The following is a 25,227-nucleotide window of genomic DNA, read 5'->3' on the forward strand; positions in this document are numbered from 1 at the left end:
TTCGGGAAAGTATTTAGTTAATCCCCCCCCCCGATATGGGTATGCGGGTAAAATTTCGACTCGTCGCCGCGACAGATCTCCCCTCAGAGAAGGAAACGCAAAATTTAACCGGCACAAGCACCGGCCGAGGGACACGGCGAAGCCCCCCCCCCCCTTGGCATTTGTTTAAATCATTTGAAACATTACATTTCGGGGTCATCATTTATATGCTTCTAGCATTTACATAACTTGTTTAAACAAAATACAGATAAATTACCTTAAAGTCCGTAGGCTACGTTTTAAGATCTAAGAACCCTTAATAGTCCAATAATAAAATAGATCTAAATTTTAGTACCCATATTTCTTTTCACTATAAGAGTTAACAATCAGTTTTTGATATTCAATTTCATCTGTTGAAACTTTGGCTCAGTAATTAAATGAAACGATTCTAATATTAAAACAGATGATAGTTTAAAATTAAAATTGAAAAAAAGTTTAAAAACTCCCCTACATTAAAACCCTGAACAAGAGCAGTTGAAAGTTTAAAAGTGAAAAAAGTTCACAGTAATAAAACCCGGAACAAGAATTAATTTAAAAGTTAGGAAAAACCCTATATGACTATTTTTAGAACATTGAGGATATTTAAAATAGATCGACCGATCCTAATGGCAGGATATAAAATTAATAAGGGTAAAACGTTTAAAATCACATTGAAAATAACATTAAAGTAGGTAGAAAGTTAAAACCTTAAATAAAACATGTAGAAAGTCATAAAATATCATAAGTTAACGGTATTTATAACACTGTTTATAACAAAAGTTCAGAATTTATGTGTGTTGTTATGTGTTATCAAGCATGTCCTCTAGGGTCACTTTAGTGATTTTCTTCATAGTAGTTCTGCAGATCAAGTTGGAAAAATTTTGATGTTCCGTTGTATTTGTATGAAATTCAATGCCACGGTGTGTCTGGAATTCAGGGCAGTAGCAGAGTAAATGTTTGCTGTCTTGTAATTCCCCACAGTAACTGCAATTCGGTGTTTTCCTGAAGAACCAATTTTGGTAACTTCCAAGCACACCATGGCCAGTTGGGAATTGATTTAAATAAAAATTGGCCTGCAGTCTCGTGACGTTTGGGTCTGTGAAGAATTTGAAAGTTTGAAGAATTTGAAGTCCCTTGGAGCTATTTGTCCATTTGTTTTTCCATCGTGGCATAATGAGACCATATATTATCTACTTGACCTGTGTGGGGGGTTAGCTGGGTAGGGTAATCGATGTGGTCGAGACTGATGGGGTATTCGGGAAAGTACTCTTCGCCACGAAAGCTCTCCTCCTCTGGAGAGGAGAGGCTGGTTTATACCAGCACACGCATCAGTCGAGCGGCCCAGCAAAGCCCCTCCGTGGCATTTATTTAAAAACAAAAGAATATGAGTGGATGGCAACAAATTGGATCCGCAAAAGATTGGCACAAAACTAGAGCAATTACAAATCATAGGACCCTTATAAAACACAGTGGAGTTAAAAGACCCTGATAAAATAGACAATTAAGATACGGTGAATAACAAAATATTTAAATTCAAGCCCGTATAAACATATGGTTCTAGATCCTGGAACACAGTGGAGTTAAAAGACCCTGATAAAATAGACAATTAAGATACAGAGAATAACAAAATATTGAAATTCAAGCCCGTATAAACATTTGGTTCTACATCCTGGAACACAGTGGAGTTAAAAGACCCTGATAAAATAGACAATTAAGATACAGAGAATAACAAAATATTGAAATTCAAGCCCGTATAAACATATGGTTCTAGATCGTGGAACACAGTGGAGTTAAAAGACCCTGATAAAATAGACAATTAAGATACAGTGAATAACAAAATATTGAAATTCAAGCCCGTATAAACATATGGTTCTAGACCCTGGAAAGCAATTATTACACGGAGTAGAATTGGACAGTAAAATGTGTAAAACATGCAGATAGTTGCGTAAAATCAATTCAAGAATTTTAAAATTTGAGTAAAGTCAAATTAAAAAATTCTGTAGAATAAAAGTAGTAGTTAAAATTGGCAATAGGCGATGAAAACTTAAGAAGAAAAATCAGTCAAAACAACAATGATGACTAAATGACATTAAAATCGTCTAAAGTAGAGTAGTAAGATTAAATGTAAGATAAAACAGAGTTGCATAATTGTTATTATAATGAAATTCAGAGATCAGTGGATCGGAGAATGCGATTAAAGTTTTTCCTCAACAATAATATGTAAAATATTAAATGTATGGTGGTGGTACTTATTCCTCTTGGCCCAGAACAAGGCTAGACCAAGTCCAGGAGACCGTTCACCGACAGAAAATCAAACACCATCTGCGGATCATCCAAAATAAAATTTTTCTCCAGTCCCATACAGGATAGCAAATCTGGTGAAGCCTGGTGAGCACTACATTTTAGGCATACAGGGAACGTCTTTTGACCCTGAACAAATGTTAGTCCGCGGGTATGACCAATGATTAGTCTTGTGATAGCTGTCTGTAGTTTCCTATCACCTTTTAGCTCCAGGGCAGCCCCAGGACTATTTTGTTGATACCATTCACGACTAGGTGGAATCCTCCAAGTCCTATTATTGTCGGCCTTTACTTTTACATAGATTTCATTGTATGTTAGAAGGCCACTACTATCTATGGGATCATTGGAGACCTCCTTGGCCAGTTCGTCGGCCAGATCATTAAAGTGAAGGTTCACGTGGGAGGGGATCCACTGAAGATGTATATCATTGTGATAAGAGTAAGTCATCAAATTGTTGATGATATTTAGGCCAATTCTGTCACTGATGATTTGTCAATTACTCAGGTATTGAACTGAGCTCTTACTATCCGTGAAAATCCAGATATTCTCTGTAATCTCAATGGAAATCATGTGTTCTAGAGCCGCGTTTATGGCGATTAGTTCTGATCTGATAACTGAACAATGGTTTGGGTTACGCCTTTTAATTTTTGTAACGTCATCTTGGTTTTTTATGACAACACCACTACCAGTGTTGCCATTATCAAATTTACTTCCATCCGTGAAAATTTGTACTGCTTCATTTGGAGTGTTGTGGATTGTCTCCAGTGCCAACTGTCTAAGAAGTGCTGGATGCTGATTTTTCTTACTACTGGAGGCTAAAAGTTCCTCGTGAAAGAAAACCCTCGGAAGGTCTTTCAGTGGGTCTATATTTGGTTCTATCGAGCAGTGTTCTATGTCAGGGAACAGCAGATTCAATTTACCCTCCCAGCAAAAGGGACTGTCTCTTTTTAATCCCTGGACATCTGTCCAATTCATCAAGTAGGTAGAAGTACGATGTTGGTCTCCATAGCTGTATAGCTTGCTGTAATATTTTGCGGTGCTAGAAGTCCATCTCATAAACAATGGTTGGAGATTAGCCTCGCATAGGACAATCTCATTAGGACAGCTATTATTGTATTAAATGTATACAGGATAAAAGTTAAAATTAAGAGATGACTCAGCGGCAAAAGGCTGATGGTTGTAAGTTGGTGGATGTAATGACCTTTTTAGATCCCCCAGAGTGATCGTAATTTTAATTTTAAAAATGGAGGAAAAGATGTGATGTTCTGTCTTGTTTTCGAAGTGGTCACCACAGAGTGTTCTAAATTTAGTATTTACTTATCCTCTTCGTGTCTCGAATAAGTCTCTTTCTCCTCACACTCCTATCTTTGGCCAGGCAATGCGCTTCTTCTCATCCAGTTAATCCTGCTCAACTAAGATCTTTCTTAAAGCATCTTTGCCCTGTCAGTCTTGGTCTCCCTTTTTTTTCTCCTTCTGCTAGGCTCCCTTGAGCTACATTTGCAGGATTGTTTCTATCTGTTCTTAGTAGATGGCCGAGCCATCTCTATCTTCGTTTTAAAATTTCTCCATTAACAGAAGGGATATTAGCTTTTGTTAAAAGGTCTTTGTTTGTTATACTATGGGGCCAGATGATTTTTACTATTATATTTGTAAGTATCTATTTTGAAAAGTTTCACGTTTTTCTTTTTCTGATTTCCGGGGACTCGGCACCATACAGAAGAATGGAACGCACGGTTGCCTTATCGAAACTTATTTTCGTTTTTAATTTTATATTTGAGGTTCTCCAAAAATTGTACAGACCTCTAAAACAGAATCTAGCTTTTCTGATTCTCTGGGAAATATCATCGTTACTTCCACCCTGTTTATTAGCAGTAGCTCCGAGATAAACAAAAGAATCAATCGCTTCTATCTCTTCGGAGTTGATCCCTATGCTTCTGTTAGATTTCGCACTTATTCTCATTATTTTTGCTTTACTTTTATTCATTTGAAGGCCAATTTCGTTATCATATTTGCCAAAAGTTTGTGTTTTCATCACAGCATATCCCTATTGAGAGAGACCCTACTATNGAGAAATATATATATATATATATATATATTTATGAGATTAACTTCTTAAAATACTTCGTTATAATCTAATATTTTAATTCATCAAAAAGGCAATAAGTCATAAAAAAATTAAATGATTATATTAATTATTATGGATAAAATTATTATGTTTTACAGGAATTGTCTTTCAGTTTATATTATGACAAGAGTGCTAACATAATTTCGAAAATTCATTGCACAATTTTCTTGTCTTGCCTATTTCGAAATATATTATAATATTAATGAAACAAATTAAAAATATCATCAAGACAATAATACTTCACGAGTTTGAATTCCTAGCAATTATTATTCACAAAAACTTATGTATCATCATGTCAAAACATACAATATAATAATGCAAAATAGTATCATGCCAACACATTTAAATAAAAATATAAGTACGTTATTGACACTTACGTGGTAATCGAGGATACCTCTACCGCTCTTTAAACCAATGGTTTAAAAGAGCATCGCGATATAAATAGCTTTTTTTAGGCATTTTATAAGCCACAGTGAATAACACAACATTCACAAATGACATTCAAAAGAGAATGAGCTAATAATTGTTCGAATAACTTTTAGATCTAATCTTAAAAATTAAACTTTATTTTATCAACAATGACTTAAATGAAACCATTGTTACAATATAATTAATTGCACAGTTAACTTAACGTTTCTAAAAATTGAAGTATTGTTGCAATTATCGTATGAAACTTTCGGGTACTTAATTGTTTTTGATGAAAAATAAGGGTATTGTTGAAGAATTCGTAATCAAAGTTTTAATATACATACTTCATTAAATTTAAGTTGAAGAATTTAACCGTTTAATGCACGCAAATGCTTCGGTAGCAGAATTTACTGAGAGACAGTTGTCAGCATAATTTTCAATAATTCAAATTTCTCTGCTACTCATTTGCTTAAATATCTATTATTTTAATAAAAAAGCTTAATCTAACACGTGCAATGATTATATTAATTATTATGGAGAAAATTATTATGTTTTACAGGAATTGTCTTTCAGTTTATATTATGGCAAGAGTGCTAACATAATTTCGAAAATTCAAGCAGGGGATGATTGAGGGAAGAGGTGGCTCAGGGGATTGAGCGTTCGTCTTCCAATGAGGTAAACCAGTGTGAGGAGAGTGGTTTTCGACTATGTCAACCATCATCTATGAAAAAGGTGCCCCAACGTAGAATAGAGTTAACATATCTTATATACTAGTGAACTGGAATTGTATTTTTGGAGTGGTAGATACGCTTCAGTACTCCACCACCAGAATTATATCTGTGATAGAATTCGATGCACGGATACCACTAGTTGATTCATTGCTGTTTTGTGAGAAGCCGGGACAGCTGTATTAAGATCACCGTACTTTTGCTGATTGTGAGAGCTGTATTAAGATCACGGTCGTTGTCGCGCCTGTGTTGCCTTTAGCAGTCGAGAGTATGCAGACTGACGTTGTGTACGATCGAGACGAGACTGAGTAGCAACAGTGCGAGGAGGTGGATAATGTCGGAGTCACAAGTAGCAAGTCAACTGTTCAATGTGGACCATCCATCGAAGTAGACGTTTCCAGATAGAAGTGGGCGTTACTGTCAAGATAGGCGTGTTCATATCGAAGTAGGAGTTTCGGTCAAGGTAGCCATGTTCACATCAGGTTCGAAAGTCACCAATGTGGGGAGAGTGGTTTTCGACAATGTCAACCTTCATCTATGAAAAGGTGCCCCAACATAGAATACAGTTAACATGTCTTATATACTAGTGAATTGGAATTGTATTTTTGTAGTGGTAGATACGCTTCACCAGGTTCGAATCCCAGCGATGGCTGGTCGATACGAATTTCGCATCCAGCTTGCACCGCTCACACGTAAAATATCCTCAGTGGTAGACGGATCTTGGGTTAGAGTGCATCAGGCTTAGCGTACGAGGTTTTAGTAGTTTTCTACTCCATGTAACGCAAATGTAGGTCAGTTCCATCAATAAAGTCCTCCACGAAGGGAAATTACACGGCGATTATTAAGCAAAATACGGCGACGATTATAAAGTAAAATAAAACACGTGTAAAGCAAAATTTGCTTTTGTAAAATTACATACAAAACAGATTATGTTAAAAAACTTAATATGGCCGATAAATCCTAAAAATCAAAAAGTAATAAAAAAGAGTTAAATTTTTATAGTTATTTTCAATCATGTTTTATTATTAAAAAAAAAGTAGGTAGCGATTTAAGTTAAAACTATTCTGAGTAAAAAATTAAAAGGAAACTTTCTTGAGCGATTTTACTTTTAAAAGCGTTTTCAAAGTATTTCAAACTATGCTAACACTAGAATGACTATTAGGGACATTTTGGCAACATTAAGAAAATGTGAATATATTTATTTTTTAAATCAAATATCGCCATAAAAAAGTGAAATATTCGATCTTATTAATTTTAAAACTCTGCAGTTCTTAAACAGCATAAATTTATTGTATAAAGATTTACTTTTACTTTTAAAAAAATAATATCATCATCAAACAATTATATAATATTTTATATATTAGAATATGATTTGCGAAATAAAATATAATATAATAAATATTTCTAAGCATTTTCCACAAAAATTTTTTAGGTATGACGAAGATTTTATTCTGTTTTGTTTTAGTAGAAAGAACATTGGCGATGTTTATGTTACAAAACCATGCAGATTGCTCTTTTGTTTAAGTATAGCAATCTCAATTCGGTGAGAATGCTCGAAAAGAAAAAGATTTTTAAAAGGAATTTACTGTCGCAGTGCATGGGACAGTTTAAAAATACAAATTACTTATTTTCCAGAAGCTGTACTTGTAGCAAAAAAATTGCCTTTTTTGGTGAATACGCAGCAATGAGTGGGAGCGTAACAGTTTTTTGGCGAAATTTTGTTCTTGGTTAGAACCTGTAGGAAGTATTCAGGCTGTGGGGATAGTAGTTATCGACAACGTGAGTATTTATCTACGAAAAGGTACCCACACATAGAATCGAGTTAACATGTCTGATATACTAAGGAATTGGAATACTATTTTTGTAGTGGTAGATACACTACAGTACTCCTCAACCAGAATTTTATCTGTGATAGAATTCGATGAATGGGATGTCACTAGTTGATTCATTACTCTTTCGTGAGAAGCCGGGAGAGATGTATTGAGATCACGGTACTCTTTGCTGATCGTGAGAGCTGTATTAAATTCGCTGACGTGGCTACTCCTGTGTTGCCTGTAGCAGTCGAGTGTATGCAGGCTAACGTTGTGTGTGATCGAGACTGAGTAGCAACAGCACGAGGAGGTGGATGGTGTCGTAAATATGCGTAACAAATGTAAAGGGCAAAATACACAATTTGAGCGAAATCAGTATAGATATTTAAAATAAAATAAATATTTACTAACAGTTATATTTTAACATTGAATTATCTTTGAATACGCGAATTTTATAAATGTGTGAGAAGAAAATTTCAATTCACTTAAAAAGTTTTCAAGATATGGCGAAATACGCAAAAACTAAAATTAATATTAAGGGGTAAAACTTTGGACAGCTCTCCTGAACGAACGATTCGGACCATATTTTCCAAAATATGGGAGTATTTGAGCGAGTCCACCAATCTTTGGCCCAACAATGTAACGCATGCATCGCTAGCAATGGTGGAAATTTTGAACGTCTTTTGTGACATTTTCACATATCATCTACCACAATACATCTTTGACCAAGAAATATATCAAATGATCTCAGTTTCTTTGTTTTTTTTGTACGTGCCATACTATATTCTCATGACGTTTCTGACCAGGGGTTGCCATGCAATTCTGAATCCTTGTCGTGTTCCCTACCTCCCTTTGAAGTTTGTCCCATTAACCTTGGGACTCCCTAAAGATACAGAGAACACAAGAATACTTAAAGTTTTCAAAGTGCCCGCACGAGATCGATAATTTAAAATATTATATTAAAATATCATATTGTAAAAAATGAAGAAAAAACAAGATATTTTATTCTGAAATAAAGAGAAAAAGATAGTAATGTAATAATTGATCTTTTTTTAATCATACTCGCGCATTCATACTCATTCGTATTTTTCCTCGGATTTGCATATGGCTCACAATAGGACCCTATCATGCCTCATTAGTGTGACTTTTAATTCGTCTTTAATTTAATTGCTTGGCGTCGAATTGTAGTACTTGATTACAATATATTTGACGAAGTTTAAAAATTATTGGCTAATATAAAGAGAGGATAAGCCACGACTGCTCAGAGAAGAAGCTCAGATTGTGAAGAACTGGGGTTCGATTCTCGGTGGCGGCTTGAGGCCCACCTAGCTTCAGATCAATGGGTGCCAGCTGGTCAGGGAAGTAAAGACGGGCGGTGCGCAGTGCTGATATCATTACCGCAATCATGAAAAATATTACGAAAGGGGAAAATATCGTAGTACATTTCTATACAACTGAAAAGAGGAGGAGAGGGAAGGGGAAGAGTCAAGGCTTGGCCAAAGAATACCTAAAGAGGCCTTTTCATTTCAATTCTAACCTTCAGTAAGGATAGGTTCGAAAAGGGACGAAATATATTGCACCTCCAAAACCNCCCTTGTTTTTTGTTCGCCAAGAGTCAAGGTATGGAACCGTTCCTTTCCCCAGATGGCGCATTCGAGCGTTGCAATCGGGAACACAAAATAGCTTTCATTGTCACGAATATTCGGAGAAGCAGAAATAATTACCAGGAAGCATGTCGTTCTTATTAATAAAACAAATATAACTTGGTTTATTGTGTTTTAAACATGTAACTTTTAGCAGGGAGGATTTTTATTATTTTCTTCGCGTGCGTAATGGAACGATACTTCTTATTTAACTTCGTCGGTAATTTCACTGTTATATTTGACTTTCACATTGTCTTACTTAATTTGTATTAATATCTTTAAATAGATTTTCGTGCCTGCGAACGAAATATTTATTTTTTTTACTTTGATTCGTAATTTATGAGGGATAAGCAATATCCTCTCATGGCATATACTTCTGCTTCAAGCTCTGAAATCAGGAAGTTATATAACTAATAAAATTTTTGTATGAACTAAGTTATTAGTGGTTAGATTGTTGTATTAGGTGCTATTTGGTTTGGACAATAATTCGTGGTGTGCGAAAAAACTCAATAGTTTCTTCATCAGTGAGTTGTCTTGATTTGACTTCTACAGGATCTTTTATACCGATGGTATCAAAGCTCCATAGTTCTGTTAAATCTAAATTGGTAGCATAAGTAATACTTTTCAAAGAATTTGAGCAGTTTCTTTGTTTACCTTGGAGTGTCCATCCAAATTTTGTTTCAATAGCTGCTAAGTTCTTGTCAATTGGCTCAGTTTTTCCTATCAATTATGCGCCAATGTAATCTGCTGCTATTAGTAAGCCTATTTCCGGTATACATCTTTGCCCGTATCACTTAAACTAATACCTTTCCTTTTCAATATAGGATATATATTAGAATTTTGTACGCGTGGAATATGACCACAAATTTTTTCTTCATCTAGAACGGAAATGTTTTCTCTTGAAATCTGAACATAAACTTTGCAATGTAATGTTATACACATGGTGTGATTCTTGTTTAGTTTCACTTCTCCCGAAAAGTCCATGACTCAATACTTCTTGATCTACTGGTATTAATCCTAGTTTATTTGCAATATCTCTTATAAAAAGTCTCTGTGCTCCAGTATCTAACAATCCACGTGCAATTCCAAACCTCTCATTATTAACAATTTTCACTAATACAGTTAACAGTAAGGTTGAGGAATTCTTCGGCGATAAGAGAACCTTCGCTTCTGATTCTGGAGGCTTATCTCTGTCCTCTTGTCGTATTTTGGCCAATTCATATTTTGGAACACATAAAATTATGATGTCTTTTTTTGCAAAAAAGGCATTTGATATAGGCTTTACAAAACTTTGAGTGGTGACCTGGTTTAAAACAGAGGAAACACTTGTTTCTTCCGTAAATCTTCCTTCCTCTCCTCTAGCGGCATGTCGATAACCATAAAGCATTCCATTGAACTATGAGAGGATTTATTACAAAATAAATGTTGCTTGACATTTTTATCAAGCCTTTTCTTTTCACTTGCTACAATGCAAGATGCAGTAGGAATTTTGTCTTTCATGGTGAACATAGGTAATTCTTGATTTCTTCCAAAACCTGATCATGCAAGTTGTAGCCTCTCTTCACTTTCAACTTTCGATCAAAGAAATCCTAAGAAGCTGCTTAAAATAGTTGAATCGTCCTTATCGTCAACTCTACTACGCATTCGTTCCCACTCCTTGATGAAATCTTGTGGCAAGGCAGACTCAACTAATGAATATTACATAGCTTCGTATTTTTCAGACGTTACTCCTGAAGTCTCCAAAGCTCGTAGTTGAGTTTCTAATTTGTCATAAAGAACACGCAATGTAAAATTTTCACCACTTTTTGCTTGGGTTAAAACAAGATTTAACAGTTCCCGAAGATAAATTTGGATTAATAATTCATCTTTGGCGAAACGAGATTTCAATTGCTCAACCGCTTTAAAATAATTGGTACCAGATGGCGGAAAGTTTTCGACTAAATCTCTCGCCGAAGTGCCGATTTCTGTTGCTTTCAGAAGATATTGAAACCTATCGTCTGAATCAATGCTATTATCTTCATGAATTTTGTTAGATTGTCCACAGAATCCAGGCCAATTTTTAGTATTGCCGTCGAAACGTTTCAATTCCAATTTAGGGAGACGAAAATTTCGTTTTGTTTCATTTAATGCTTCAAGAATTTCCTCGTTTTTTTTTTTTCAATTTTCGCCAAATTCAAATCTACTTTGGCTTTCATAGAAACTCAGCGGTTAGCGGTAATTTTCTGTTAAATCTGTTTCGTTGGACAATTCGGTTTCATCCAAATTTTCTATTTCTAGCCAAATTACTTATATTTTTTTCGTCTATTATAAATAACCTTTCGGCTCTATCTTGTAAAATATTGAAAACAGATATCAAATCATTTTTAGTTACCTTTTCTGTCTTTAAGACGGCTTCCATTTCTTTCAAGGATCTTGTAAATAATCGCCGAAGTTGCGTTCTCTCACATTTCAAATTTTCCATAGTCCTGTCACGGACGCCACTTGTTAAAAGATTCGAAATAAATACTATGGAATTTTATAAAAGGAAAACGCTTTAATTACGATATTTACAATAATTTTGGAAGCCTAATGAAAATTCGAATTACAACATATCTAATCAAAATATACAACTATTGTAGAGTTGAGTTGTAAGCTGCTGATACTTCAACACTGTACCTTGGAACTTTCATTGCACATAAAATCTTCCATTTTCTATTGTTCCTATCTCGATTTCTAATTACTTGAAAAGATAACTTTAAAATCATTTTTCCTGTTTTTTGTAAGAAAATAACGAAATAAGAGGACACCCTATTTTAAATTTTCTGAGTTAGTTTATAATATACTATCTTAAGTAAACCATGTCATTCTTAATTAATAATTATATATTAATTAATTATTAATATTTAAAAAACAAATTTCTCAGTAAAACTGCATAAAGTTCTTTTGGACAAAAGCAGTATAATTCGCATTATAGTTTCAACTGAAATGTTGATTATAAAATTAAAGACATTATTTTATTTTCTCAATAACATAGGAAATCAGACATTGCGTAGTCATTGGAATTTTACTGTCAGCTTTCACTAGAATTCCTCATGAATAAAAGCCTGAGGTTAACTGTTGCTAAGGAAACACTAGTAAAACCATTCCTTGTGAGGTCAGGAAGAATTGAAAAAAATTACCTGACATTTCTATCCTTTTTGAGAAAAAAAATGGTGTCAGGTTGGGTACATGGGATAAAATGTGTATATGTTAAAGAAAACTGTTTTCTCTTTTTAAATTGAGAAAATATGTATAATATTTTTAGAGTCATTTGCTGGGATTACGACAAGCAGTTTTATTTCAGTTTTAGAAACAATTTATGATTAATCGAAAAAATTTACTGTTAACTGTTTATGACCAACTTATACAGTTTGTGAGTTTAAGTTGTTAATGAACTTTCTTCTAATATTAAAATCTGGCAAAAATTATTAATTTTAGTTCACTGGTAAAAGGACATCTAATGACATAAAATGTGAAAATAAATTTTAAAATTCTATTTATTATGAATTGTTTTCTCTGGGGTAAAGTGGGTACATGGTTAGGCTTATCTAAGTATTGTATGATTGGGATAATTTTTTTACTTCTTTGTTAGTTTTAGTAAGTATCTAATGTTTTATATTTATCTATATTTTATAATGAAATAGTTAAAAAATAATTTACTTGCATGATTGCAGCCCTACATAGTAATTTTAACACTGAAAGCGTTCTGCAGTTAACTGATCGTATAGACATGGCTCCCAGTTGAATGCCTCAAGCATCACTGGCTGCAGCTAGTAAGTGGGCGGGTAACCTGTTTGATCAGCCTGCATAGGGACCGAGGGTGCTCGGTATCGGTCCTTGTTCAACTGTTCTGCCGGAAAGTGCTCGACTTCGCTCCCATGTTGTCGGGCTACTGAAGACGAGGGTCCATCCCCTCTGCAGAGGATCAAAATTGCAATGACGTGTCTTTGGATTATCCTCAGTGATGTTTCCCAGACTGTCGCCAATAGCCCATTGTGCTGCTCTAGTGATAGCTAAATATAGTACCTACCTAACACTGAAAGCAAAATTTCTTTTAAATTTTGTTGTTTAAGGAGACAAATGATAGGGGGGGGGATTACAACTTAACAGGCATATACAATTTTAAAAAAAATTACAAAAATAGCATATAGGCACAACCTAGTGATCATATTTAATATATTGATGAGTTTTCACCCAGATTTCTACCTTCATATGACAGTTTTTTCATGGAAAACAATGCAATTTCTTTAACTAGATTTAATAAAAATACATGTCTGCTATAGATAGTAAAAATACCTTAAATCACTACAATCGATATTTATTTTTACACTCTCATTAATATTTCAAATAAACCAAAAACTGTTATAGTTTTCTTGCTTTTTGATGAAATTCTGTAGAGTTAAGCAAATTATACTGCATCCAAATTGAAGCCAGAGTTCGCCCTAGGAATAAGAAAATGCAGGGTGCTTCCACTCACAAAAAAGGGCAATTTGAATTATGAAAGGGCACTCACTTAAGACCATGTAAAAATTTATCAAATTTTAATATTGTGTAATAACTGAATTTGATCCTCAACAATTTTTAAATTACCCTCTTATACTATTTTATGTATATATTTCACAAAGTAGTTCTCACACACTGTCAAAACAAGATAAAAAATTTTAGTTAATAAAAAATAATTAAAGACATGATGAAAATTAATCTCTAAGCTTATATTTTTTTTTTTCCAAAAAAAGTAAATTTAAAAAGAAATGATTGATTGATAAACAATTTGAAAGCATTTTCCTGTAGTTTAAATTGAAAATTATGCAGGGGAAAGAAATGAATATTTAAAGGTGCATTTTAAAAATAATTTTAAAATCACTTAAAAAATTCATTAATATACCCTTATTAATTTTTAGGCATTATATTTCCCTGATTAATTTTTAAGCATTTATAAAACATCCCACTGATATTTAATATATTGTTTTATTTTTATAATCCATTTCAAACTTTTGTATTTTCTCAATTCTTGTTTTATTTTCAGGTGTTAATGCTGAAGAGGAATCATTTGTTTTGAATTACTTTCTAAGATAACTTGTAATGATCCACTACTAGTACATCTGATGAGATAACTTGTGATGATCCACTACATCTGATAAGATAACTTGTGATGATCCACTATATCTGATGAGATAACTTGTGATGATCCACTACATCTGATGAGATAACTTGTGATGATCCACTACATCTGATGAGATAACTTGTGATGATCCACTACATCTGATGAGATAACTTGTGATGATCCACTACATCTGATGAGATAACTTGTGATGATCCACTTCAATCTTCGAATCTATTTTATCATTCCTCATATGTATATTTTCTAAATTTAAAGAAAATATGCAAAAAAGTAATTGCTTCACAGTTTTTAATAATTTTTAAAAAAAAATCTTTTCAATGTGCAGGCTTTGTAAAGGGTCTCTAATCTTCGAACCTGCTTGATCGTTCCTCATATGTATATTTCCTGCATTTAAAGAAAAGATGGACAAAAAGTGATTGTTTCACAGTTTTTAAGAACTTTTTTTAAAAATCTTTTCAATGCGCATTCTTTATCCAGAGTTCTAATCTTCGAACTTGCTTCATCATTCCTCATATGTATATTTTCTAAATTTAAAGAAAGGATGCAAAAAAGTGATTGTTTCACAGTTTTTTAAGAATGTTTTTTTTTTTTAATTTTTCAATGTACAGGTTTTATCCAGAGTTCTAATCTTCAAACCTAAGAATTTAAAAAAAAAGAAAATCTTTTCCATGTGCAGGCTTTATCAAGGGTTCATTGATTAATTGTTTGGTTTAGTGTTTAGGTGACTTTCTACAAATAAACTATTTTCAGGAAGTAACAGTAAAAAAAGTAAATTTAGTCAAAAACTTCTATTTTTTTTTTCTTTTTTTAGTAAGATACTAGGGAAGGTATTAAAAAAAATATAGCTGTCATATGCAATATTAAAAAATACAGAAATTATTATATTTTCAATTTTTTATTGAAGTAAGGGAATGATAATTTTAGTTATAAGCATGTGTACAACTTCATAAAATAATAGTTTAGGGAAAAAATCTGCTTCTTCTGTTATCACAAGGCCCTGAAGGATAATTTTTTTTCTCTCACTATATCTCATATTGTGTTGTCATGTATATCTTCCGTTCTAGGCTACTTTAACTTATACTAGGCTACTTTAACCTGTAGACTGTACGGGCTTAACTTTCATTCGATTTATATATTTTTCCAGTAAAAAAATCTTTTTGCAAATAAGAAATTTGTCTAATGTATTTTTTTTCTCGAATGTGGAATTTTGCGTACTATTGTAACTTTTTATTTTAACTTCGTCCCCAGAAAAATATCTAAGAGGCCCTTGAAAAATAAATATGCATAAATTCATATTTAAATATGTTTATTAAAATGCACTTATTTTTTTCAACGTGTTATCATGGAGGAAAAAGGCAGAGAAGAGAAATAGTGAAATTGGTTTTTATAAAACTACTGATGCTCAACTAAAAACCATACATATTTTGATCAATCGCTTTTTTTTTTTTTTAAACGATACTTTCCTCGAATACTCAAATTGTTTCCTAAAGGAAATGTTATTTTATGCAGACATGATTGNATAATTTCCTTGAATACTCAAATTGTTTCCTAAAGGAAATGTTATTTTATGCAGACATGATTGTGCTCTGGAAAAAATCCAGATTTCTGGATTTTTCGGTAAACGCGATCCGGAAGTTTCCAGAATTCCAAGGTCCAAACGTTTCAAGAATTATTGATCACTATTATTCAATAATTATCAATAATTGAATTATTGTTCAATTATTGATCACATTTATGTATAAAAAAGTTTTTATGTTTTATTTAGAAATATTAGAACTCTAATTTATACTTGGCATCTCTTTCATTTGTAAATATTTTTTCTGGTAGAATAATAAATATGATTAGAGCTAAAAGTAAACTTATGCATAATTATTCATTTAAATTATGCTGCATATAATTCATTTAGAATTTCATGTTTTGAAAATATCGATGATTTAAATTTATAAAGAAATTAATTTTTTGAAATACGTAATTAATGATTTTATTGGAGAAGTTTTCAGGATTTTTGAGTTTTGCTCACAATTACCTCCGTTTATGTCTTATTATAATTTTGTCAAGAAGAATATTCTGAAATTCTTGTTCTAAAACGAAATATATTACATAAATTTCATGTTATTTGTGTAAAATAAAAATGAAATTTATGCCATTTTAAAAATAGTTCATATTTTTGAGTGTCCATTCAGTTGAAACAAAAAAAAGAACTTATTTTAAATCTAGAACATTTAATAAAAACAGAATAGGAATTTTTTGGTTTAAAAATTTCAAAAAAATTGTTTCTTTAATTGCATATTTTGATACTTTATACTATGGAGTATATGTAGGCAAAACCGTTTTGCTTGGAAACTATTCGAATTAAGGGTAATTATTTGTATGGTTAAAAACATGTGGCAAATTGCACATGGATCTCAAACTGGAAATAGATGTCTATTCATTTGCTTAGCCCATCTTATCTTTAATACTCATACACTCCTTTGAAAAGATAACCTACTGAAACAACTTAAATGTCCTTTTTTACCATTCTATTCAAAAAATTTATAGAGATTTACTATAGCCAGGATGCGTAGCGTTTTTAAAAAGTGCTTAAAGGTGCTTATTTTCATTTTTTAAAAGCCCTTAAAGGTGCTTTTTTATTGAGTGTTTTTAAAAAGTACTTAATTTTTTCTCTTCGAAAATTATAATTTTTTTTCTTTGCTGTGTTGATTTTCGCTGCGTATTATGCAAAAGCATGGTTTTCACATCGTTCTATTCAACATTTTCTCAAATCATTCAAATACAATGTATTTTGGCATACCGTTGTTCCGTAACGTATGAAAGCACCAATTATTTTACATGTTTGATGAAATACTTGTGGATCTGCATGTGCATGAACTGAGCTAGATTCAGTGGATTTTTGCACTATCATGTGGCTTAAAAGGTGCTTATTTTTTGTTGAAAGATTTGGCTACTCTCCCTGCTATAGCGTAGTTAATTCTAACTGAATTTCTTTGAATACTTATTGCATTAAACTTAAAAAAATATTTTAATTTTTGAAAATGATATTTTCTAGCTCACCGAGTGGAAAGAAGTAAATGCAACCCAGTATATTATGCAGTTATTGTCGAAATCTGGTGACAATATTGATGAAGGCAGCAAAATTGAGGATACGTAAGGTAATTAAATAATCATTTGCTTTGAAATATTGTTGTAAAAGTCATAATACTTATTTATTTAAGATTGTTTTTAAGCTTTTTCACCAAGTAAAATAACAGAAAGCCACTGAATAAGTGTCTCAAATGGTTTTTACAAACAATGTCTAAATTTTAAGTTATGTACTTGAAAAAATCTTGTTGAAAAGTAATATCTATATTTTAAAATGGGCAAATATTTTAAATATTAAAAAACTATTAAGTTCAATTTTTAAAAAACTTCAGTTTGGTGACATTTTTATACAGTGATGAAAATTATAAAAATCGAATAATTTGGAGACATTTTTACACAGTGATGAAAATTATAAAAAATCGTATAATTTGTTTATTTTGACATATTTTTATGAGATCAAATAATGTAGTGTTGGAATAATTTTTCAACAATTAAAACATGAGTTTATAAACACTTTTATTTTCCTGATCATCATAGAGAATGCAGGTTTTTGACAATAAGGCCTCGTTCAAGGTTGGAAAAATTTCGGAAAGACTTCCCTCATTAGTCAGCGTGCGACAGTCACGTGTGGGGAGTGAGGCAAGTCTTAAGGGGTCAAGTGGAAATTTTAAGAAATGTTTCCTGTTTCAATGTCATTGCTTTTCTTTTACTACGCAATACGCATACTATATCGCAAACATCACTGTATCATATCATAAAAGGTAGTGCATAGATAGTTTTTTTTTTGTATAATGTAACTTTAACTATTAATATTACTGAAGAGTTTTAAAGTTAATTACTAATCATTATTTTAATTGAAGACTTTAAGTGAATATAGTTTTTTTTTATATATATATATATAGCCATGTATTATTGAAGAAAAGAGTATCAAAAAATAGCTGAAATTATAAAATGAGTTTAATTTACATAGCGTAACTGCCATATTTCTCTAACATAAAGGAGGTTTGTGTGTAATGCTGACTGCTTCAGAACCGTAATATATTTTTCGTTGGTAAAGCGATTTAAAAATAATGTGAATTTAACTATTAACACTGTCTAAGAATTTGAAACAGTTATTAAATATTTATTATTTTAAATTGACATGTTGAGTGACAATAGTTTTTTTTCTTTTCTGTACAATCATTTCCTATTGAAAAAAAAGTTAATAAAAAAGCTGAAATGATAGAAAAAAATCAACTATACATAGCGTAACTGCCATATTTTTCTATAAAGGAGGTTCGTGCGCAATGATGATCACTCTCTTTGAATCGTAATATATTTTTCGTTAATGAAACGATTTGACGATAATGTTAATTTAATAATTAATATTGCTTTAGAGTTTTAAATAGCTATTTATTATTTATTATTTTAATTAAAAAGTTGAGAAAACATAGTTATTTTTTGTATAATCATTTACTATTTAAAAAAAAGTGACAAAATTTGCCTAAAATGATAAAATAAAGGTAATATGTGCGCAATGCTGATCGCACTCTCAAAATCGGTAACATATTTTTCCTTAATGAAGCTGTTTAACAATAATGTAAATTCAACTATTAATATTGCTTACGAATTTTAAACAATTATTTACTTTTTATTATTTTAATTGCATACCTTGAATGAACATAATTATTTCTTATATATATATAAATCTGAATTGACAAAATAAGTTAACAGAGAGTAATTATTAATTTGTCTGCGGGAAATAAAGGCAGCCTGTGCACAAACTTACATACCATTGGTCAATAAATTTTGGAGCCAAAACTCCCTGGCCCACAACGACTGTCCCGAGTATATTTTGCATTCCTTTTATTTTTATACAAAACGTAACGGTAAAAAACGTATGATAATTCAAAGATTACTATCCTTATAAAGAAAATAGAACAGGATATAAAAAAAATACCATTAAATAAGAGATAAACTCATGGATAAACATAACTTTTATTATTTTTAAGCTATTACGAATATTAGTATTCGTTCATTAGTTCGTCTATAAGGGCTTATTAATGCTCAAACAAGATAGCGAACAATTTTTAATCAACAAGAAAACTGATCATTTTAGGACTATTACATTTAATTTTAAATAATGTGGAGTTTAAAATCAAAACACTCTTATTACAAAATTTAAAAAATAAATAATAAATTTTTACGAAATCACAGCGCTTTAGAGCATCAATAGCATTTTAATTTACTATGTTCCCTAAAAATCACTCCCTTTAATGATCCCGTCCAAGGAGTCTTTCGAGCCACACGTAGGCACAAGACATTATACATGCAGAAAGGTAGACCCCCTGGCCGGTTGCGGTCAATGGCGTGTGGACATCAGCCCTTATCCATGTCTAATCGGCTGATATCCATGTCTAATGACAGAGAGTTTTCCAAGCTTAAACACGGCCTAAATCCTTAAGTAATTATCATAAGTAACAGTCCAGGAAAAACCTGGAAAGTATAGGAAATTTAAAAATCAGGATGATATTTCCAAGAATTTTGAGTTTTTTCTTACTAACTAGGAAAATGCAGAGAATTTTATTTTTGTCTTTTAAAAGTTGTGACCAAAGCACTATCTATAGGATATTTGAGGCTGATATTTCAGCTATACTAAGCTATTTCATTTACTATAACATTGTTTGAAGTATGTTAAACTGTTCCTTATTTCTTTATCTTTTTCCTGTAATTAAGACTGGTATAGCTATAGTAATGTAGGTCACTCAAAAGCATAGTTATTGTGTGTTTCCTATTGTGTGTAATCATGGTGCGTAGCATTTTTAAAAAGTGCTTATTTTCTTTATTTAAAAGCCTTTAAAGGTGCGTTTTTCATTGGGTGTTTTTAAAAAGTGCTTAATTTTCCCTTTTCAAAAATGAGATTTTTTTTTGTTACCGTGTCGATTTTCGCCACACACGAGGCCTGTCTAAAAAGTATCCGACCTTTGCCCAGAAAAAATTTTTTGAATACCTGACGGAGTTGGGACCCTAATCCCCTTCAAAGTAGGCCCCTTGTGCTTGCACACACTTAGCCCACTGATCCTTCCACTGCTGAAACACCTCTGGAAGTCTTCTTTTGGAATGGTATGCAGCTCCGTTGTCGCGTTCCCCATTATCTCTTCTCTACTCCCAAAATGAGATCCTATTAGAGGTGTCTTCAATTTTAGAAACAACCAGAAGTCGCAAGGATCCAGGTCTGGAGAGTAGGGAGGTTGGCGAACGGTTGTAATTCCATGTTTGGCTAAGAAAGTGTGGATCAATTGGGATGAATGTGCAGGGGCGTTGTCATAATTAATGCAAGTGCCAGTTGTTCGCCGTCCAAATGTCTGGTCTTTTGCGCAGAACTGCGTCATCTTGATAGTACTCCTTTGTCACTGTTTGTTCTTCCAGTGCGTATTCATGATGCACAATTCCACGGACATCAAAGAAAACAGTCGGCATCACCTTGATTTTGCTTCGCACCTACCGCGCTTTCTTCGGCCTTGAAGAATCAGAATGCTTCCATTGTGACGACTGTCTTTTTGTTTCTTGGTCGTACCCGTACACCCATGACTCATCTCCAGTTATCACGGTGTTCAGAAACCCAGGATCATTGTTGGCGATGTCCAGAAGGTCCTGTGCAACCTCAAAACGGAGGTCTTTTTCTTCCTGCGACGACTTGGATACGAATTTCGCAGCCGCCCGGTTCGTGTTCAGATCTTCACACGAAATTACATGTGCAAAATCTTTGCTCACTCCAATCTCCCATACTGTCAAACGACAATCTGCCATCACCAAATTTCGAAACCTCTCAACATTAGCTCAGGGATGAGATTCTTCCGCGGATTCGCGGATTTCCGCTTTTTTTCAAAATTTTCCATTTTTCCCGCTAATTTCCGCTGAAATTTTTTTTTGCACAAGTTAAAATATTTTATGAGGAATTTAATTTTTCGCGGAGGNCAGTTTGGGGCCTGCCACAACGCTGCTCACTCTCCCCTGATGTGCTGCCATCTTTGAATCTGTTGAACCACTCCTTAATTTGTGTTACACCCATCGCTTCTTCCCCAAACACCTGCTCTGAATCTTACGAATTGTTTGGCTTTGAAAATCACCAAGCTTTTGACGAAATTTGATGCAGTATCTTTGCTCAATTCCTTCAGTCATCTTGCGAGAAAACTAAATCCGACAAACACTACAAACAGCACCTTACTTGGCGACCACCAGCGAACGTGGTAAAAAAAGTCAAACAAGTGCATTAATGTTCCTCCTTACACAGTACACTGTGGCGTCACCTTAGAATCAGTACTTTGCGTGGGGGAAATTAAAGTCGGATACTTCCTAGACAGGCCTCGTATTATGCAAAAGCGTGCTTTTCACTGTTCTATTCAGCGTTTATTAATTTAGTTTTATCACTTTTAACTAAATATGCTTCAATTTTCAAATTTAAATTTTATTATTTTTGTTTTAAAGACGCGTCCTGATCTTAAATAATTTAAATTGGAGGATATTCTTAGAGGCTATTATTGTAGGCTTGGCAATAAGAGGGGACAATCGGAATATTTTTCGTCGCTGTTTAGGGTAACATTGCTGGTGTATCGTTAAAGCAGGTTAGGCATAGTATATTTTATTGTTTGCTATTTATTCAAATATAACTTTTTTTTTTTATTTTGCTTATATGTATATGTTTTAACGTAGCAGAATGCTAGCTGATTAATTGAATAAAATGTTCATAATTTCTCTTATAAATAAATTATTCAAAATTGAAAGATTTTAAAATAGTAAATTTGCTTTGAAATTCTACTACAGCTGTATGCTGATGGTTTGCTTGGATATCTGTATGCAAAGTTTATATTGTTGTTTATGAGTGAAAATATGTATAATAACACTGCATTTTAAATCTGATTAACACGTAGTTTCTTTTTGTAAAATATATATATATATTTGCAAAGCTTATCCGCGAGTAGTTCCCTGATATTGCTGAGATGACCTAGGCTGTAAATAGCGCATGTGCAGCAGCGAAGAAGAAGTGGCTAGCAAGCTACTGCTCATCCTTCCCCTAGGAAATAGTTCTGAATTTATACCTAAAAGAAAAAGTAATCTCTCCTAATAAACTACAGAATTTATGTAATTATTGATAACAATAGTTTGCTAGATATTTGATAATTGAAAACTAGTAACTGTACTAGCTAACTTTTTCATGTTTGATCACTATACTGCTATTTTTCACTACATGTTATTTTTTCGCAATTAACCCATGTTAATTATTTAATAAGCAGATTGTTATTACTTATTAGAATATTAAGCGGAATTAAATAAAACCCGATTTCAACTTTATATGACAATTTGTTTCAAGGTTATAAGCATTTTTATGCAGCTTTTTATGGTTCAGTACTTCAAAAATTATCGAATTTCGGAAATCTTAAATTTTTTAGAAATAAGTCAGTATTGTTTCGTAAGCAAATTTAATGCTGAATTGAATAAAAATCAATTGCAAATAAAGACATTTATTGTTTGACAGTTAAATGCATTTTTTTGAATTTCATAGTATGGGATATGTTTTTATATTTAAACAAATGTTTGTAACAACTAACTATTAGTTTTATTCTGCTCGGTATTATAAGTTATATAGGAGATATTTTACTCAACTTTTTTTAAAAGTATTATTTCAAATTGTTCTCTCTTAGACATTTTCCTCACATAAAATTTCTCACAACTTTAAAACAAATGCTCCTTATCAGCTTGTAATTAGTTTTATTCGATTGAGGGTAAAAAATGCATAAAAATTGGTACACAACTTTAAAATATTAATTTATTAAACGATTGTTCATTCTTGATTACATCGATTAAGAAAATATTAAAATAACTATTTTTTAAGAAACTCTGATGTGATTGACGATAACAGAAGTCCTTTGCAGAATCAACGTCAAAAATTTACAAAAAAGCTATTAGTTTCATGAAGTCTGACAAAAAGTTAAAAAATATAGACTAGGTTTATTGAGTTTAAAGATTTGTAAGAAAAAAAAGAAAGAAAATCTAATTATCAAACTTACAAGTACCATAATGATACCAGATGTATAAGAAAATAAAATGCGTTCAAATTTCATGATAAGATTGGAATTATATATTTGAATTTCTGTAAAGGTTGTTAATGGCAGTACTTTCTTCAGTGTATTTTATTTTGTGGCTGTGGTACCTGTCATGCTTTTTAGCTACGAGGATTGAATAGAAATGGCTGAAGTGGAATGCCATTTATCAGAAAAAGAAAATTAATTTCATCTAGTTAATTTAAATTATGAAGAAAAAAAAACAATTTCTAATATTTTAAAACCTGCCACTTCTATTGTAAACATGACTTTCTTACTAATTCATGTTTTTTTCTTTTAGGTTCATATACTTCCAAGTTTCAACAGGTAGACGGAATCAATATTTAAAATAATTTAGTTGGTTTGTAGAAAAAATATGAAATTTTTGTTTTAAATAAAAGTAATTTGAATTTCAGCTGATTAATTATTTAAATCAGGGTGCCCCCCCACCTTGATAACCTGGAATTATCAGGGAATTTTTTTTATACTGGAAAAAACCTGGAAATATCAGGGAAATTTGGATTAAAACCTGGAAAATCAGGGAATTTTAAAGAAAAACTGGAAATTTTTTCTTTGATAATTTATTTAGCTTCACTAATTTTAATTATTTACTAATTTTCTTACTTAAAATTTTCATTAGTTATACCCACTTTCTTTAAACGGAAATGTATCGTCAAACAGTTGAAATATATCATCAACTTAGCGATACTTTGCTTGCATCAAAATTTGCTCCATTACAGCTCTGTTAAACTAGAATGCCACATAAAATTTTCCCACGGTTGCTAAACGAATGTAGAAACCTTTGACCACTATGGGACTGTGCAATTTAGGAAAGATTCTGGTGGAGGTGGAGAAAGAGATTAGGATATTAGCTTCGGTTTTTAAATTCTGTCCTTGGGCTGAATCCATTTATGGCTCAAGTTTATTCCAATGCTTTGGTGCAGGGCCGTAACTACGCCGGGGCCCCGACGGTCAAAGGGGCCCCACATGAAGAGAACACATCATGTTTTTTCAAAATACAGTACTCTAATTATATATACGTAGGAAAGAAATTGTGTTAAGATAGAGTTGCTGAAAATTTTCTTTTTTGTAATTACGTACCTACTATAACATAAAGGAAAGGGTAAGAAACGGTAAAACACCTTTTCGCAAATTATTTCCCTTTCTTAAAAGAACAAACACGCTTTGCAGAGAAGGGGAAAGGCCACAGCTGCATGTAATTGATTGTTAACACTTTCTGTATATGGCACTTCTGGTTTACTTAGTTGTTTCCTCTACTATCTAGCGTCAGACCCAGTGGTGTGCCAACCAGAGGGAGGCAGAGGGCCCCTCTAAAATTTAAGTGATGGGGCAAACGATGCGTTTCGCCCTTCCTGAAATTTAGACACTCACAAAAATAAAGTAAAATCGGAAATTTAAAAAAAAAAAATTTCCAATTTTGAAGCTATTTTTGAAATAAGAAAACTTTATATTCCACTAACATTTATGTGCTTTGCCTCTTCTGATATTTAGTTATTCGCCAAGATGAAGTCCATTAAAATAGGTAATTTTAGAGAAGAAAAAAAAAAGCTATTCTTTCTCAGCTTTAAAGTTAAACATCAAGTAGGAAACTTCATTTTGTTATGGGCGATTAATGTGTTTTTTGACTTATGGAAAAGTAAAGTGAAAGCGGAAAAAATATTTTATTTCCAATTTTCACTCTTCCGAAATAGTAATGAGGGGGCGAACATAGTGTTTCGCCCCTTTTGAAATTTCAAAGTGCTAAAAAATAATAGAAATTGGTAACTAAAGAAAATTTCATCTTTGAATCTATTTTCCAAATTGAAAACTTTATTTTCTTCTGAGATAAAAGTGAGGGGGGGGGCAGGAAATTTGCTTCTCATCTTCAGAAATTT

At 32.4% G+C, this 25,227-nt stretch overlaps 1 long non-coding RNA gene across 1 annotated transcript; it reads left to right on the forward strand.

Annotated features, from left to right (window-relative positions):
* Positions 1-9,061: 9,061 nt before the first annotated feature.
* Positions 9,062-23,747, forward strand: LOC122272604 (uncharacterized). The gene is made up of 4 exons (XR_006227162.2): positions 9,062-9,254; positions 14,079-14,444; positions 17,221-17,318; positions 23,634-23,747. It is a non-coding gene; the product is annotated as an uncharacterized lncRNA (long non-coding RNA).
* Positions 23,748-25,227: the final 1,480 nt, after the last annotated feature.

Source organism: Parasteatoda tepidariorum, chromosome 10 (genome assembly GCF_043381705.1).
Source record: "Parasteatoda tepidariorum isolate YZ-2023 chromosome 10, CAS_Ptep_4.0, whole genome shotgun sequence".
Taxonomy (NCBI): domain Eukaryota; kingdom Metazoa; phylum Arthropoda; class Arachnida; order Araneae; family Theridiidae; genus Parasteatoda; species Parasteatoda tepidariorum.